This window comes from Primulina huaijiensis, chromosome 8, assembly GCF_012295235.1.
Source record: "Primulina huaijiensis isolate GDHJ02 chromosome 8, ASM1229523v2, whole genome shotgun sequence".
NCBI lineage: Eukaryota > Viridiplantae > Streptophyta > Magnoliopsida > Lamiales > Gesneriaceae > Primulina > Primulina huaijiensis.
The window spans coordinates 8,235,405-8,255,316 of NC_133313.1; positions in this window are offsets into that span (position 1 = coordinate 8,235,405).

A 19,912-nucleotide genomic window follows, 5' to 3' on the forward strand; every position below is an offset into this window, starting at 1 on the left:
TGTATAAACAATATTAATTTTAATTATATTTGAAATTATTGGTTTGACACATCTTTATTTTTATACACATGCTAGTTGCATAGATAAAATCCTTGAATATATAAATAGTAGAAAAAATATGAGATGCTCGTATGATGAGTATCATGAAACTCATATTTGCAATATTGTATATTCTAAACAGTTCCTCGTCGATTTAGCCGCCACTAAGAAGGATAAAGGCCGCTTGAGTTTGAGACTAGTTTCTGAGACATGAGTACCATGTTTCATTGGTAGGGGACATTGTGATGTCCGAGCATGCAGATAAGTGCTACTTGTAGAGTGCACTGAACAACCCTCCATAAAGGAATTTCCAAGTGGTTCTCACTTATCGAGTGAAAACGTCCTAGTTTATGGTTGTACACCATTAGTCCTCATGACCCAGGACAACATTGAGACTCTATATACTAGCATTGCACTTTGACTTGTTTACCGACTCTTATGGGGTCATCATGTGGCAAGGTTGGGTGTTCTGTCGAAACATATAGGAGTCGATGCATTGTAGTCGAGGATTCATCGCTTACCTTCGGGTATGGATATCCTATGTGATCTCATGTGTATGTATTTTGAAATCTCTGATCAGAGTGTTGGTGGTAAATATGAAAAGGGTTTCATAGATTACACCATCGATGCAACTACGACATGACACATAGTACAGATTCTTTGGCAACTCTCGATATATCAATAGCTGTCGAATCGTTAAGGATATATGAGATAAAGAGACCGTATTGTACGCTAACCATAAAGGATTTGTACTTCCAGGCAATATCATTTGATACCTAGGAAATCATGTAAGCGATGCTGCTAGGCGTTTAACATGATTGGTTGGGTACTATCAGACTTGAGTTCTGACGTTCTTATTATCAAGGAGTTGATAATTAAGAATGAAGCAACTGAGGTATGCTTATATAAGGACATGTTTAGTCCTGGATCACATTGAGATGTGAACCCAGAGATAGTTATATCATTGAACCATTGAGGGTCACACAAGTGCTAACTTTCTAGATCCCGTTAAGAAGGAAAATAGTTCAATGTGTTGAACGGCTTATAAAAGAGTTTATATGCACAAAGAAATATAGAAGTATGACTTCTATAAGAGGATTATGATGAATGTAACTTTTAATTTGTGGAAGTGTTCTCAAATTAAAAGATGACCAAATAAATAATGTATTTGTAAAATTGTGATTTTCATAAACATTGTAATAGACTAAATTAAATTAATTCAAATGTTGAATTAATTAAACACTAGTGGGCCTAGTAGAGTCGAAATAATTAAATTAATTCAAGTTTTGAATTAATTAAATAATATTGGGTCTTGTAGAGCCCAATAGGAAATTATTATTCAACTAGTGGGCTTTAGTAAATTCAAGTAAGATTTAATTGATCTCAAATATGTTTGAGATATTTAAATAAAAGTCCATGGACTTTGTAATTGTTACACGCCCAAATAAAATGCATGTTTGAGAGGTGAAAGGTTGGAAGCCTACTTTTGAGTTAAAGGCAAGCATGTGTTTGAAAAGTACTTTTTACTTTTTCATACAACAAGAAAACTCAATCTTATCTCCTCCAAGCAATGAGATGGCCGAAACTTCCCAAGCCTTTTTCTCTCCATTTTTGCATCTTCAATTGTTGGGGGAAGTATAAACTTCTCAAAAGATAAATGCTCTAATTTTTCTAGTGCAAAATTAGAGTGGATCTACCTTGTTAGTGGTGGACCTAATTTGAAGGAAGGAGTCCATTTGAGCAAGGAATGCTCTTGGAAGCTTGTTGATTGTCTACCATCAAGAGCAAAGTTGTTTATAACTTATTTGGAGCCAAAACATCAATCTTTGTGATTGATAGGTACATTTCTTAACACACTATGTATGATATTTTGTGTTTTTAATATTTGCTACACAACAATAGTGGGTGCTCGGTTTTTTTCATGAAAAATATGTTTTTTTTTTCAAAATTCCGTTGCGTATCCGGGCATCGTAACCGATCCCCTATCAAGTGTCATCACGAGATATGGTTACTTTTATGTGTACCAAATAAATGATATTATGTTGATGTCAATTTTTAACTGCATGAGAAGATCATCGCAACAAATCAAAGGCTAAGAGAGGGGCTGTTTTCGGCCCCATGTTGCTGCCCATTTGGGATGCCCGATCCCCCCCTCTCATTTTAAAAAAAAATTAAAATTTTTTTCTCGACCAAAATCCGGCGACGGAGCTCCGGCAACAGCGATGAGGACTAGGGTTTGAAAAAGTGTTTTGGAATATCAAAGTGTCATGGACCTTGAGTTGTTGGGCCATTAGATGGCTAACATAATTTGTGAAATTTAAATGCGCCAAAATATTTTTGGTGAAAAATGTCTTATTGGACCCTTAAGTTTAAATCCACAAAATTTGTATATATTTTCTTATAAAATATATAATTGAAGTTGGACTTTAATTATTTATAATAAATTGTGATTTACAAAAAAAATCGGTTATAAATAAATTAATTAGAAAGTAGAAAAAAGAGTTTGTTTACTTTGTTAATTTAGTTTATAATTGTGGCGGTTAGTGATTAGATCAAGATATATAATATTGGAACAATTGATTATTGTGATAATTAATTGATGGTGTATGATATGTGATATTATGCATGAAAGATGATCAAAAGCCCAAGCCCAATTTGCTAGGTGTATGCTAGGATATTTTGTGTTGAATGGTTGTAATAATTATCAATTTATAAGTAGGCTTGGCTTATGGTCCGTTCCCACCCCATGATATGTATCTCTATTTGCCATGGATATTTATTTGTAAATATTAGTTTAGTGAAGATCAAGATTGGAAGATGGTGGGCCTTGATGATTATGAAGATCGAAGACATGTAAATATTAGAGGCTTATGTAATTGTGCATTTGCATCCTATGCATTCCCTAAGATTGGACACAGGCCCGTGTTTGGCTCACACGGGCCATTAGTATTGGGGCGATTGATCATCTTTGTTTATTTTACTGTTTATAATATATGCATGATATATTATATAATGAGTATGTGCGTTATTATTATTATAATAACAAAGTTGCATGAATCCGACAAACATACGATCAAACATGACGAGCTTTTAAATAAAATTTAAGATGAGACCTTTCAAAAATTAAAAACCCTCATTTTGAATAAGATTCAAAATTAATATCAAGCCCGAAAAGGGAAATTATAAAGGTGTTTATAATTTTCATGTCTTCCATCTACAATGGGTGCATGATGAACGCTACCCGTGGCTCGGCTCATATTATTGGGGGAGCCATGGACGCCAGAAAGCTGTGACATCCATTGACATGTTGATGTGAACTACGTGGAACTCGCATGATTTCGGCTCATGTTATTGAGGGAACTCATGGCGACCGTCAATTAAGGTTCAATATCGATGGGTAAGGCTTGACACAGAAAGATGAACGACGTCATATTATTGGGTCCTAATGAAGAGTGAGACAAAAGTTTACATAAAGGGTTGCATGGAGATGCAATTGGAAACTACCTTTTAGGAATTATGATTGACTGATATTATTCGGGATCATAATTTGCTAATTGGACCTTACGTACCTACTGAGGAAAGGAGTTTCCCGTTTTCACTAGAGGGTAGTGAAAAATGTCAAAAAAGTGGGAGCGAAAATTTATGAAGTAAAAGTCCATACTTTAAATCTTACTAAATATTTAAAAATAGTCATTAAAATTTATATGTTTTTACTTTTCAGTACAAATTTGACAATGTCTTCGATTCGCAACCCATTATCTGCAATACTCGACAAGCACATTTTAATTGGACCTAATTACCTCAATTGGCTAAGAAACCTGAAAATCGTCTTGAATTCCGAAAGGATAGCATATACACTTACCGAGTCGCCCCATGTTGAGGCCCTGACTAGCTGCACTCCTGAGGAATTGCAGACTTACAAGGATTGGTGTGACCATGACTTGCGAGCAAAGTGTTATATGCAGGCTTCTATGAATGATGAGCTGCAGAGACGTTTTGAGGATACAAAGATTGCTGCTGACATTCATTTGCATCTCAAGGAGCTCTTTGGTGAGCAGAATCAACCTCTTAGGCATGCTACCATCAAGGAGCTAATCACTTTACGCATGCGAGATGGGGCTTCGGTCCATGGGCAAGGCCTAAAGTTGATTGGGCTTGTGGCAAGCTCGTTGGCATGGATCTTATGTTGCCATCGGAGTAGACCACTGACGTGTTGCTCTTGTCACTGCCAAGCTCATTTGATCCTTTTGTGGTGAATTTCAACATGAACAAACTGGAGCCTACCCTTGAGGAGTTGGTGAATATGCTTGTTACGTTTGAGTCCTCCATCAAGAAAGAGAAGTCAGTTCTTTATGTGGGTTCTTCATCTGGTACGAAGACTGGTCCACATGAAAAGGGAAAGAAGCGTTCTTTCCAACGTCCCAAGAAGAACGTGTCCTTGAAGAGGCAAGCTCTGAATCCCGTTGTGGCAGCTACACAAGTGAAGGCTGACAAAAATACTGATATCTGTCATCACTGCAAGAAGCTTGGACATTGGAGACGTAACTGCAGAGAATATCTTGCCCAGAAAGGTTTAGGAATTGGTATGTTCTATATTGAAGTAAACATTTGAATTAAATCTATTTCTTGTGTATTGGATACCGGCTATGGCTAACATCTTTGTAATGATTTGCAGGTGATGGGAAGATGTATAAGACTAAGGGAAGGTGAGACCTTCTTGAGGATGGGAAATGGGGCAAGAGTTGCTGCCAAAGCTATTAGAGATGTTTACTTGCTTTTGAACAATGATTTTAAGTTAATTTTAAGATATGTTTTGTTCGTACCTGATTTGGTGAAAAACATTGTTTCCATTTCTATGCTCGACAAAGATGGACATTCTTGTTTATTTAGCAAAGATGTTTGCAACATTTACAAGAATGAATGTTTGATATGTACAGGTGAACTTGAAAACGATTTTTACAACTTAAAATTGAAAGATATTCCACTAAACAATATCCAAGCAATAACAACAAACAACCGAAAACAGGATACTCAAAATTCGGTACAATTATGGCATGCTCGATTAGGACATATTTTCCTAAGAAGGATGAACAAGCTAGTGGGAGTAGGCATGTTTGAAATGTCTGATATTAATTCTCTCCCAACTTGTGAATCCTGTGTAAAAGGAAAGATGACCAAAATTCCCTTTAAGGGTCATGTGGAGCAAGCCAAAGGATTATTTGATTTGATCCATACCGATGTATGCGGTCCACTTAGCATCACCACTAAGCATGGACATGCCTACTTCATCACCTTCACCGATGATTTTTCGAGGTATGGGTATGTGTATTTGATGAAATACAAATCTGAAGCCTTTGAAAGGCTCAAAGAATTCAGAAGTGAAGTAGAAAATAGTTGGGACGAAGCCTCACGTCACTTCGATCGGATCGAGGTGGTGAGTACTTGAGTGCCGAGTTCCAAGAGTATCTAGGGAGAATGGGATTCTCTCGCAGTGGACTCCGCCAGTTACACCGCAGTTGAATGGTGTTTCAGAGCATCGTAACCGGACTTTGATGGACATGGTTTGGTCTATGATGGGGTTCACGGAGTTGTTGCCTTCCTTTTGGGGATATGCACTTGAGACAGTGGCACTATTGTTAAACAATGTTTATTCAAAAGCAGTTGATAAGACACCATATGAGATATGGATGGGTAAGACTCCAAAATATTCTTCTCTTAGAATATGGGACTGCCCTGCTTATGTGAAGCAGGCAGTGGGAGATAAATTGGATAGTCGATTCATTTTATGTTACTTCGTGGGATATACAAGGAATTCAGTTGGATATTATTTCTATCATCGCCAAGAAACAAAGGTGTTTGTTTCTAGGAATATAACCTTTTTGAAAAAAGAATTTCTATTGGATAGAAAAAGAGGAGATGATAGAACTCGAAGAAGTTCGAGAGACACCCACAATTGTAAAACCCACACCCGAAGAGCCAAGAGAGGAGATACAAGCTCCTAGAAGATCCGAGAGAGTCTCGAGACCACCTATGAGGTATGGTCTGCTTCTTGAAAAGGACCATGATGAGCCTAATCATGGATGTGATCCAATGACCTTCAAGGAAGCGTTATCTGATGCCGATTCCTCCAAATGGCTTGAAGCTATGGAATCTAAGATGAATTCCATGCATTCGAACCAAGTGTGCAATCTTGTGGATCCACCTGAGAGAACTGTTCCCATAGGATTTAAATGGATTTACAAGAGGAAACTTGGGGTGGATGGGAAGGTATTGACCTTCAAGGCGCGATTGGTAGCAAAAAGCTATACTCAAAGACAAGGAATTGACTTTGAGGAAACTTTTTCTCCAGTTGCAATGTTCAAGTCTATAAGGGTATTGCTAGCCATAGCTGCATGATATGACTATGAGATATGGCAGATGGATTTAAAGACAGCCTTTCTTAATGGGGATATTAAGGAAGCGATTTACATCTCTCAACCTGAAGGTTTACATCTATCGGAACTGAGCATATGGTATGCAAACTTCAGACATCTATTAATGGTCTAAAGCAAGCATCTAGGAGTTGGAACCTCAGATTCGATAGTACAATCAAAGAGTTTGGTTTTACTAAGAATCCTGAGGAACCCTGTGTGTATAAGAAGGGTAGTGGGAGTGATGTGACATTCTTGGTGCTTTATGTTGATGACATTCTACTCATTGGGAATGATAAAGGAATGTTGCAATCAACTAAAATATGATTAGCGAGTGAGTTCTCGATTTAGGACTTGGGTGAAGTATCTTTCGTATTGGGAATACAGATCTATAATGATAGATCAAGAAGATTGCTTGGTCTCACCCATCCACATACATCGATACAATCGTTAAGCGGTTCTTGATAGATGAGTCTAAGAGAGGACATCTACCAATGTGTCATGGCGTGTCCCCTATCCAAGTCTATGTCCCCCAAGACTGATGCAGAGATAGCGACGATGACAAGCATTCCTTATGCATCTGCAATTGGTAGCATTATGTATGAGATGATATCTACACGTCCTGACGTGGCTTTTTCACTAAGTGTAGTGATTAGATATAAATCGAACCCTGGTCTTCCACACTGGAAAGTTGTGAAAGACATCCTTAAGTATTTGAGAAGGACCAATAAGTTTTTCTTGGTCTATGGGTGTGGAGAACTTAAATTGGAAGGTTATACCGACTCTAGCTTCCAAAGCGATATCGATGACTCAAAGCCAACCTCTGGGTTTGTATTCATGCTCAATGGTGCTCACGTCTCTTGGAAGAGTTTCAAGCAAGACATTACTGCGGTTTCCACCATTGAAGCCAAATACATTGCTGCATCAGCTGCAACAAAGGAGGCTGTTTGGATAAGGAATTTCGTCCTAGAGTTGGGCGTCATTCCTAATGAAATTGCTCCAGTCCCGGTGTTTTGTGACAACACGGGAGCCATTGCTCAGGAGAAGGAGCCAAGGTCTCATCAGAAATCCAAACATGTATTGAGAAAGTACCACATCCTCCGAGAGATTGTGGAAAGAGTAGAAGTGTCGATTGACAAAGTTGGCTCCGCAGATAATGTTTCTGATCCACTAACTAAGCATTTACCTGGACCATTATTCGAGAAGCATTGCGAATCGATTGGTTTGAAGCATATGGGTGGTTGGCTCTAGTGCAAGTGGGAGATTGTTAGAGTAGGTGTCCGTCGAGCCAAGTGTTGGTCGAGGGTTCACGTTGAAACTCGATGTATAAACAATCTTTATTTTAATTATATTTGAAATTATTGTTTTGGCACATCTTTATTTGTATACCCATGCTGCTTGCTTAGATAAATTCCTTGAATATATAAATAGTAGAAAGAATATGAGATGCTCATATGATGAGTATCATGAAACTCATATTTGCAATAGTGTATATTCTAAACAGTTCCTAGTCGATTCTGCCGCCTCTAAGAAGTATAAATGTCGCTCGAGTTTGAGACTAGTATCTGCAATGTGAGTACCATATTTCATTGGTAGGGTACATTGTGATGTCCGAGCATGCAGATAGGTGCTCCTTGTAGAGTGCACTAAACAACCCTTTATAAAGGACTTTCCAAGTGATTCTCACTTATCGAGTAGAAACGTCCTAGTTTATGGTTGTACACCATTATTCCTTATGACCCGGGACAACATTGAGACTCTATATGCTAGCATTGCACTTTGACTTGTTTACCAACTCTTATGGGGTCATCAGGTGGCAAGGTTGGATGTTCTGTTGAAACTTATAGTAGTCGATGCATTGTAGTCGGGGATTCACCGCTTACCTTCAGATATGGATATCTTATGTGATCTCATGTGTATGTATTTTGAAATCTCTGATCAGAGTGTTGGTGGTAATTATGAAAGGGGTTTCATAGATTACACCATCGATGCAACTACGACATAACACATAGTATAGATTCTTTGGCAACTCTCGATATATTAATAGCTGTCGAATCGGTAAGGATATATGAGATAAAGAGACTGTATTGTACGCTAACCATAAAGGATTTGTACTTGCAGGCACTATCATTTGATACCTAGGAAATCATGTAAGTGATGCTGCTAGGCGTTTAACATGATTGGTTGGGTACTATCAGACTTGAGTTCTGACGTTCTTATTATCAAAGAGTTGATAATTAAGAATGAAGCAACTGAGGTATGCTTATATAAGGACATGTTTAGTCCCGGATCATATTGAGATGTGAACCCAGAGATATTTATATCATTGAACCATTGAGGGTCACACAAGTGTTAACTTTCTAGATCATGTTGAGACGGAAAATAGTTCAATGTGTTGAACGGCTTATAAAGGATTTTATATGCGCAAAGAAAAATAGAAGTATGACTTCTATAAGAGGATTATGAGGAATGTAACTTTTAATTTATGGAAGTGTTCCTAAATTAAAAGATGACCAAATAAATAATGTATTTGAAAATTTGTGATTTTCATAAACATTATAATTGACTAAATTAAATTAATTCAAGTGTTGAATTAATTAAACACTAGTTGTCCTAGTAGAGTCAAAATAAATAAATTAATTCAAGTGTTGAATTAATTAAAGAATATTGGGTCTTGTAAAGCCCAGTAGAAAAAAATTATTCAACTAGTGGGTTTGAGTAAATTCAAGTAAGATTTAATTTTTCTCAAATATGTTAGAGATATTTAAATAAGAGTCCATGGGCTCTGTAAATGTTACATGCCCAAATATGCATGCTTGGGAGGTGAAAGGTTGGAAGCCAACTTTTGAGTTAAAGGCAAGCATGCCTTTGAAAAGTACTTTTTATTTTTTCATACACCAAGAAAACTCAATCTTCTCTCCTCCAAGCAATGAGATGGCCAGAACTTCCCAAGCCTTTTTCTCTCCATTTTTGCTTTTTCAATTGCTGAGAAGTGTGAAAAATGCTCTAATTTTTCTAGCACAAAATTAGAGTGGATCTACCTTGTTAGTGGTGGACCTAATTTGAAAGAAGGAGTTCATTTGAGCAAGTAGTGCTCTTGGAAGCTTGTAGATTGTTTACCATCAAGCGCTAAGTTGTTTACAACTTAGTTGGAGCCAAAACATCAATCTTTTTGATTGATAGGTACATTTCTTAACACACTATGTATGATATTTTGTGTTTTTCATATTTTCTACACAAAAATAGTGGGTGCTTGGTTTTCTTCATGAAAAATATGTTTTTTTTCAAAATTCCGTTGCGTATCCGGTCACTGTAGCCGATCCCCTTTCAGAAACAAGAAAATGCCGCACATTATCTCTTGTATGTGTGCGAGGAAACTTATGAGACGAGGATGCCAAGCTTTTCTAGCATGTGTTACTTCAGCACATGTCCCTGACATTCAGAGGCTAGAGGATGTTGAGGTCATCATAGATTTTCGTATCTTCATTCCTGAGGACGTTTCTGTCATTCAGTCAGACCGTGAGGTGGAATTTTCTATTGAATTGATGTTGGGCACAATACCAATTTCTAAAGTGCCGTATCGTCTAGCACCCATCGAGATGAAAGAGTTGAAAGATCAAATTCAAGAATTGCTGGACAAGGGATTTATTCGCCCTTGTTGTTCTCTGTAGTGCACACCAGTATTATTTGTGAAGAAAAAAGGATGGAAGTACGCGACTTTGTATAGATTATCAACAGCTGAATAGAGTCACCATCAAGAATAAGTATCCCATGCTTAGAACTGAAGACTTATTTGATCAATTACAAGGAGCATCGATATTCTCAAAATAGATCTTCGTTCTAGATTCCTTCAATTAAAAGTTAAGGAATCTGATGTTCATAAGACAGCATTTAGGACTCGATATGGGCATTATGAATTCATGATCATGCCATTTGGGTTGACCAATGCGCCAGAGATCTTCATGGATCTCATGAATCGCGTATTCCAGCTGTATCTGGATCAATTTGTTATAGTCTTCATCGATGATATTTTGATCTATTCGAAGAGTAAAGAGGAGCATAGTCAGCACTTGAGGATAGCACTGCAAATGCTGCAACATAGGAAATTATACGCAAGGTTCAGCAAGTACGAGTTTTGGCTTGAGATAGTTGCGTTCTTAGGCCACATCATTTTTAGAGATGTAGTTGAGGTTGATCCAAGTAAAGTTGAGGCTATTAAAGAATGGTTCGTACCTGAGAGCGTAACCGAGATCCGCAGTTTCTTGGGACTAACTGGCTATTACCAAAAGTTCATACAAGGATTCTCTTATATTGTGGTACCCATGACCGCCTTGACAAAAAAGAACGCAGAGTTTGTATGGGGATCCGAATGCCAAGAAAGTTTTGACAAGCTGAAACAAGCTTTGATTTTAGCACCAGTATTATCGATGCCATCGGGGAAAGAAGAGTATATTCTTTATACAGACGATTCGAAACTTGGTTTGGGCCAAGTTCCGATGCAAAATGATCGAGTTATAGCTTACGCGTCTAGACAGTTGAAAGTTCACGAGAAAAATTACCCCACACATGATCTTGAGCTCGCCGCAGTGGTTTGCACTGAAGATTTTGAGACATTATTTGTATGGAGAGAAGTGCAAGATTTTCACCGACCATAAAAATTTAAAGTACTTCTTCACCCAAAAATAGTTAAATATGAGGCAGTGAAGATGGCTAGAGTTGGTAAATGACTACGACTGTGACATCAGCTACCATACGGGAAAAGCTAATGTAGTAGAGGATGCATTGAGTAGGAAGACATCAGTCATTACCCAATTATCACTTCAAAAACCACTGCCGTCCAAGATACTGCGGTTTGAGCTGGCAGTATATGATAGGGTCGAGACCCCTAATCTTTCCACAATGACAGTACAGTCGACTTTGAGAGATATAATCTATGAGGGACAGTCTACTGATAAGCAATTGCAAAAGTGGAGATCGAGAGATGAAGCTAAAGGCCAGAAGCTGTATTCTGAAGCGGATGATGTAGTTCAATATCGAGATCGACTTTGGGTTCCTAGTGGCAATTTTTTGAGAGAAGTCATTATGAAGGAAGCTCATGATACTCCTTATTCCATTCATCCTAGAAGCACGAAGATGTACAAAGATCTTCAAATATTGTATTAGTGGCCTGGCATGAAGCGAGATATCTTGATATTTTTATCCGAATGTTTGACATGTGAACAAGTAAAAGCAGAGCATCAGAGGCCAGCAGGAAAACTTAAGCCACTTCCTATTCCCGAGGAGAAATGGGAAAATATCAGTATGGATTTTGTTGTGGGAATGCAAAGGACTATCAAGGGGTTTAATGCCATTTGGGTGATAGTGGATCGTCTTATGAAATCAGCGCACTTTCTATCTGTCACGCCCTGGGATCGAGTCGTCGGTGACATCCGACATTATTTAACAATTACTTAAAAACAATAATCCTCGTATCGAAATGCTTAATAAACCAGTCTTTTTCATAAATAAAATATTGTCTTTACAATGATAATGGAATAAAAAATACATCAAAGTTTTGCGGAAGCTAAACAAAAGATAAGGTAAAAATCTTGATTCCTGATCTTATCGTTCGATCACCATCCCCAAAAACCTTCTTGTTCCTCCTCATTTAGTTGTTCTTCATTTTTATCTTAAATTTGTAAGGGGTGAGTGTTTTAGGAAACACTCAGCAAGTGGGGGTCGATCAATTTCCAAGTATACATATAGAACTTAATCTTCAAAGCATTTCTTTTAACACACTTTCAAAACTTATTACTTATCATAACGGAACCGAATCAAATTTGAAATATGAGAAAAAAGTTATCAGACGATTCAGAGCAAATCAGAAGCAAATTAGAAACAATTCAGAACAAACACAACACTGTTACGCATCTCATTTCTATTGTCAAATTGTCCCCAATATGTTATTCTTCTAAGGAGTGAGGCCAGAACACAATTTTTTACCCACTGATGGGAGCCAGATAGAACACAGTTATATACCCACTGATGGGGGCCAGAACACGATTTTATACCCACTGATGGGGGCCAAACAGAATTACAATTATCGTTCTATATACAAATTGATTCGTAATAGTGTGTCACATAATTCAGATTTATTGAACTGAACTTATCAGAATTCGAAAGGAATTTAGCAGAGTCAAGGAATATCGAAATCAGAAGAACATTACATCGATCGAAATTTTAAAAGAAAAGACTGTATTTTTCGAAAGAAGTGGACACACACACATGCATATCACGATATATATATCGAAGTTTAAAATTACAATTGAATACGTAACATAAAACCCACTTACCGTGTTCTCGAAGTTACAGCTCGAAATATGTAGAACTTGGTCGTATGAACTTGCTGAAATTCGGATAGGTGATGACCGAACTTGGACAGAACTTCACGACGATGTTACCAAAGATTCCTGCACAAAATCGCCGGCACGAACTTTGGTTCTCCTTCTCCAAATGACGCTGTCTGAGAGTTTCTTGGAGGACCGAAATTTGGGAGGTTTTTGAGGGATTTTTGAAGTGTAATTTGTGTGAGGTTTGATGTGGTATTTATAGGAAAAAATGGCCTTTCCTTACCCCAATTTGGACACGTCCACCTTGTTACCCAAACAAGTAATGAATGTGGTCAAGGTTATCCAAGCATCAAAGGTCACCTTGGTTTTTCTAAAGGGACAATTCTTGCACAGTAAATTTGTCCAAGCCTCCTATCTCTTCTTTTATCTCCCTTCCTTGATTAACTAGATGGTCATCTCTTGCTCATTAAGTTTGTTCAAACCCTTAGCTCCTTAGCTCCTTCCTTGGTTAACTCAATGGTCATTTCTTGCAAAATAAGTTTGTCCAAACCTTTAGCTCATTTAGCTCCTCTTCATGGTTAACTCAATGGTCATATATATGCCCAATCCTTTAGCTCTTCTCCTAGCTACATTTTTTGTTCTTTTAGGACAAAAGAAAACGAGCTTCCTTGAGCTGAAATCTTGAGTTCATGAGCTGGGGTTTTAATCCTCGGATGATGACTCTTCCATTGTTGCGTTTTCTTATAGTATAGTTCCCCTTCTTAGCTAGTCTTCGAGCTTGAAGCTTCTTTCTCGAGCAATATAATATTAGATGCTTTTATTCGAAATTCCGGATCCTCACATCCCACCCTCCTTATTGGAAGTTCCGTCCTCAAAACATGGTTCAGATCGATCTTTTAAAGAGATGAGGATATTGGGTGCGCATCATTTCTTCTAGTCACCAAGTTGCTTCTCGTATACAATGATTTGACCACTGTACTTTGACATACGGAATTGTTCGGTGCCTCAGCATTTGATCTTTGGTGTCCACTATTCGAATAGGGACCTATTCATATTTCAGCTCTTCGTTCATGTGTCCTTCGATCATTAGCGGTGCAACTTGGAGGATGTGACTTGGATCTGAGATATATTTCCTTAGTTGTGAGATGTGGAAAACGTTGTGGATTCTGGACATATCTGGTAGCAACGTCAATCGGTAAGCTAATGTTCTCACTTTCTCCAGTATCTCTAATGGTCATACATATCTTGGATTTAGCTTTCCGGAATTGCTGAACCGAAACACTCCTTTCATAGGAGAGACTTTAACATATGCTTTTTCACCGATCTCAAATACCAATAATCTTCTCTTTAAGTCTTCCCAGCTCTTTTGTCTATCTTGAGCTGTCTTGAGTCTTTATCTGATTATGGCGACTTTGTCGATGGTTATTTGAACAAGCTCAGGTCTAGTGATAGCCTTTTCTCCGACTTCAACCCAGTACAAAGGTGATCTACACTTTCTCCCATACAATGCTTCATATGGAGCCATTTCAATACTGCTGTGGTAACTGTTATTATAAGCAAATTCTATCTGAGGTAACTGATCGCTCCAATTTCCATGAAAATATAGATCACATGCCCTCAACATGATCTCAAGGGTTTGAATTATTCTTTCAGTTTGGCCATCAGTCTGAGGATGATAGGACGTACTGAGAGTTACTTTGGTTCTCATTACTTCTTGGAAACTTTTCAAGAATCGTGATACGAATCTTGGATCTCTGTCAGATAATATACTTGTCGGAACTCCGTGTAATCTCACTATATTATCCATGTACAGGGTGGCTTATTTGTCCAAGTTGTTATTCATTCAAACCGGTAAGAAATGTGCCGATTTGGTCAACCTGTCCACGATTACCCAAATCCCATCGTGACCTTGCCTTGATTTCGGTAGCCCTACTACAAAATCCATGGAGATGTGTGCCCACTTTCATTTGGGTATCTCCAGTGGTTGTAGGAGTCCTCCAGGCCATTGATGTTCTGTCTTGACTCGTTGACAGGTCAAGCACTTGGAAACAAAGACAGCTACGTCTTTCTTCATTCCATTCCACAAGTAGTTATTTTTCAGATCTCTGTTCATCTTGGTGCTTCCAGGGTGTACTGAAAATTTTGATTTATATGCCTCGGCCATTACTTCTTCTCGAATACCATCGATGTCTGGCACACACAACCGTCCTTTCATCCAGAGAACACCAATTTCATCAATCTGAAATTCTCGGGCCTGCCCTTCTTGAATTTGTTCTTTAATCTTGGGAATAGAAGAATCTTGGCTTTGCTTCAATTTGATTGCTTCTCGAAGGCATGGTTGCACTGATAGAGAAGATAAGCTCACTTTCCCAAGGTTTCTTCGTCTCAAAGCATCTGCCACTTTATTTGCCTTACCTAGATGATAATTGATTGTTAAATCATAATCCTTCAGAAGTTCCATCCACCTTCTTTGCCTCATGTTTGATTTATTTTGGGTGAAGATGTATTTGAGGCTCTGGTGATCAGTAAATACTTCGCATCTTAGCCCATAAAGGTAATATCTCCAGATATTTAGTGCAAATACGATTGCCACTAAATCAAGATAATGAGTTGGGTAATTTTGCTCGTAAGGTTTTAATTGTCGTGATGCATAGGCAATTACTTGACCTTCCTGCATAAGCACACACCCTAACCCTCCCTTTGAAGCGTCACTGTATATTGTGAAGTTCTTGCCATCCTCATAAAGAATTAGTACTGGTGTAGATGCGAGTTTCATCTTCTAGGTTTCAAAACTTTTCGCACATGCTTCATTCCAAATGAATTTCAAATTTTTCTGTGTAAGTTTTGTGAGAGGAATGGCTATCGAAGAAAATCATTCCACAAATTTTCTATAGTAGCCAGCTAAACCCATAAAACTTCTTATTACGGTTACAGTCTTTGGTCGAGGCCAGTCCATGATTACCTCTACTTTCTTAGGGTCCACTGACACTCCTGCTTCAGAGATTATATGGCCTAAGAACACCACAATTTTTAGCCAAAATTCACACTTCTTGAATTTGGCATAGAGTTCTTTTTCTTGCAGTGTTTGCAAGGTGAGACACAGATGTTCTCAGTGGTTTTCCTTACTTGGTGAGTATACAAAGATATCAACTATGAAAACTACCACAACCCTATCAAGGTATGGTTTGAATACTTGGTTCATAAGATCCATGAATGCTGCAGGAGCATTTGTTAGACCAAAAGGCATTACCGTGAATTCGTACTGTTCATATCTTGTCCTAAAAGTTGTTTTAGGGATATCCTCTGTTTAGACTTTCAGCTGATGGTACCCTGATCTTAGATCGAGGTTTGAGAAAACTTTGGCTCCTTTTAGCTGATCGAAAAGATCATCTATTCTTGGTAGCGGGTACTTAATCTTTATTGTGATCTTATTCAATTCCCTATAGTCAATGCATAGTCTCATGCTTCCGTCTTTTTTTCTTTACAAACAGGACTGGGGCTCCCCACGGGGATGCACTTGGTCGGATTTTTTTCTTATCTAATAACTTTTGAAGTTGCTCTTTTAACTCTTTTAATTCAACTGGAGCCATTCGGTATGGTGCTTTTGAAATTGGTGCAGCACCAGAGACCAAATTAATTTAAAATTCTACCTCTCTATTGCATATTGCACCCATTAAGTACTCAAGAAAAACATCCGGAAATTCTTGAATGACTGGAATATCTTCCAACTTTGGGACATCTTCTTCTTTGACTTCATTGATCATTGCCAGAAAAATTTCTTTGCCTCCTTTTAAGGCCTTCCAGGCTTGTGAGGCAGATAGAAGAGATTTTTGTTCTTTGGATTTCTTGTGATATATGAATTCTTCTTTAGTCGGAGTCTGAAGTCTAATATTTTTCTTTTGGCAGTCCACTATGGCATGGTGTTTGGCTAACCAGTCCATTCCAAAAATGATGTCAAACTCAATCATATTGAGTTGAATCAATTCAGCCTTGAAGTTCTGTTTACTAATAGAAATTTTGCAGTCCCGATATACCTTATGGGTTTCGATTGTTTTACTAACAGGTGTCACAACTCTTAATGGTTCACTAAGAGTTTCGTGCTCAAGTTTTAGCTTCTTAGCAAATCTTCTAGACAAAAGGAGTGCGTAGCACCACAATCAAACAAATCATAAGCAAGCATTTCATTGAGTAAAACAGTACCTGTCACCACATCATTGGTGTTATCAGCTTCCTTCTGGGTTATAGCATACACCCGAGCTTTAGTTTTGTTTTCATTTTGTTTGCTTGATCCAGTTCCTTTGTCTTTGTTTTCAGGACAATCTTTAATCCGATGACCCACCATTCTACATTTGAAACAAGCGCCCGTTTTCCTATAATATTCCCCAATGTGATTTTGTCGACAAGTAGGGCACCACTTCCCTTCCTTATTGCAAGCATTGCTAAAGTTTCCCTTTGGGGGGCCGTTTGAATAGTTTGGCCTCTGGAATTTGGGGCCACTTTGAGCAGACTAACTGACCAAAGTTCTATTGTTCTTGTTTTCTTCTTCTCGACATTTGATATCAGTTTCTGCGCTCATTTCCACGCCCATTAAATCTGCAAAATTGTTTGGTATGAAAACAACCAATGCCGATTGAATCCAGCTGTTCAGCCCTTTCTTGAAACGGTGCATTTTCAAGGTCTCATCCAACATGATAGTTGGAACATAGGTTCCTAGATCATTGAACCTTAAGGTGTACTCCATCACCGTCATGTCTGATCTTTGTTGGAAACTTTCAAACTCACTCAACTTTTGCAGACAAAATTCTGCTGGTAATATTGCTTTAAAAATTCCCTTCGGAAGATTTGCCATGAGATCTGCTCAATTTCGGCCAATGATGGTGATATTGTTTCCCACCACTTGTGGGCTCTATCCTCAAGAAATGGTATCACCACTTCTACTTTGAGCTCTTCGGACACTTCCAGCAGATGAAGTTGGCTTTTTACATTTTTGAGCCAGTTTCCGGGTCAGGGTTCCCATCATAGGTTGGGACTCGATTTCTTCGAAGAGACTCGTAGTGGTATTTGATTTCACGTGGTTGGGGCTCTGGTGGTGGTTGGATGTCATTGTTGGCGTTTGGGTTCAGAATCCCTTGTAGCATCGCAGCCACAATGGTGGCAATTGCCATCATGTCTACTTGACTAAGGTTAACTCCGGGTGGTGGTGGAGGTAAGTTCTTTTCATCATCCTGATTGGCCCTTCGTTGGTTACGATTGTTCCTTGGTGGTCGTCCTNATCGATCTCGTACTTACGAAATATATTACTTGCAGACAACCTACACTTGAGTGAATTATAATTTAAGTAGTAGCAGCAGCAAATCAAGCGACAATACAAAAACTTCAAGACCAAGTGAATAACCTCGATGACCACAACACACTGTTGCAAAACCACATTGATCAACTACAGAATGATATGATCAACATGGAAGAGCTCATGGGAGAACTCAAAGAAAACCAAGAAGAAAACCCCATGGAAGAAGAAAATGATGAAGCTGTAGGGGATGGTGAAGTGATAGACGAGTATGATGACCCCTAGTATAGGTTTCGATTGTATTATGCTAATCTTTAAAGACTGATTGTATGAATTTCAAAAATTAATGAAAGATATATTTTTATGTCCTTTACATTATCAGAATCATACTAACAACTTAGAAAACCTTTATGCTTACAGAAAATGGCAGGACGACCACCAAGGAACAATCGTAACCAACGAAGGGCCAATCAGGATGATGAAAAGAACTTACCTCCACCACCACCCGGAGTTAACCTTAGTCANGGAAAGTAAAAGTTAGTTGCGATAAAGTAAATGTTAGATGCGGAAAGTAAAAGTTAGTTGCGATAAAGTAAATGTTAGATTGTTAGATATCATAATATTTCATTTAGAACAACCGGCAGAGCCACGCTATCGTCTAAATGAAATATATGATATAATTATATAAATATAAATATATATATATATATATATGTATGTATGTATAATATAACAATAATAATTGATGAAATATTTATTGTATCAAAATTAAACAACAAATCAAGATAACCACTTCAATGGTATCAAGCATTTGATGTAAATTGATAGCAACAAATAATCAATTTTTATACCTACAATAAAAAGAAATTAGCAAAATGAAAAGAAATAAAGAAAGAATATACAAAATATAAACAATCTTACTTCACCGAGAATTCATCCTCTTCACCTTGACATAATAGATTTAGCTTTCCATGAACTTACTTTTGATCAACACTGAAAACATCACTCATAATTCGGAAAATGAAAAATATATTGGAACTTAGAACTTTTATACACACTCACACTATATTTTACAATGAGATAGAATGATTCTCAAACTAGCACAAGGCCTCTATTTATAGGCCAAATGAGAGCAAGGGTCAAAAATTTTATTAATGCAATGTAGTTGTAATAGTAGTCTTTGTCTTCTCCAACTTCAATTTCAGGTCCCTTCTTTAAATGCTTTGTTCAACGACTTTAATCACCGAATTTGACTCTGCTCAAAACAGCAAACATGTGGGGAATTGTCTGTAGATGAATTTGGCTACTTGGTTAACCTCATTTAGTTAAATATTAAAATAGTTATGATTTTTTTACTATATACTGGTCATGGTGAAAGTAAATTTGTCCTCCTTTAGATATATTCACAATTTGATCATCTTAGCCAACTTTTTAGGCAATCATGTCTTCTGTAAAGTTGTAGATAATTTCTCAAAGATTCCAAACATATTTGAATCACCTCCATTTGAGTTCTCTAGCTTGAGTTATCATTATTTTACTAACACGTAGAAAACCTGAAAATAAAACATATTTAGTAAGACATTTAAATATAAACACACAATACTAAAATAACATAATTTTATAATTTTAATGAAACTTAAATTTTAAAATATAGGTTTTAACATATAATAAATTATTAATTTTAAGTTTCATCACACCCCCACATTATCTTATTACTAGTCACTTAGTAATAAAATTTATCGGAAAATCAAAACCTAGATTCTTTATTTCTTTTATATATTCAAATATACAAACATATTCATTTTAAAAACAAACTCATATACCGATTTATATATATATATATATAT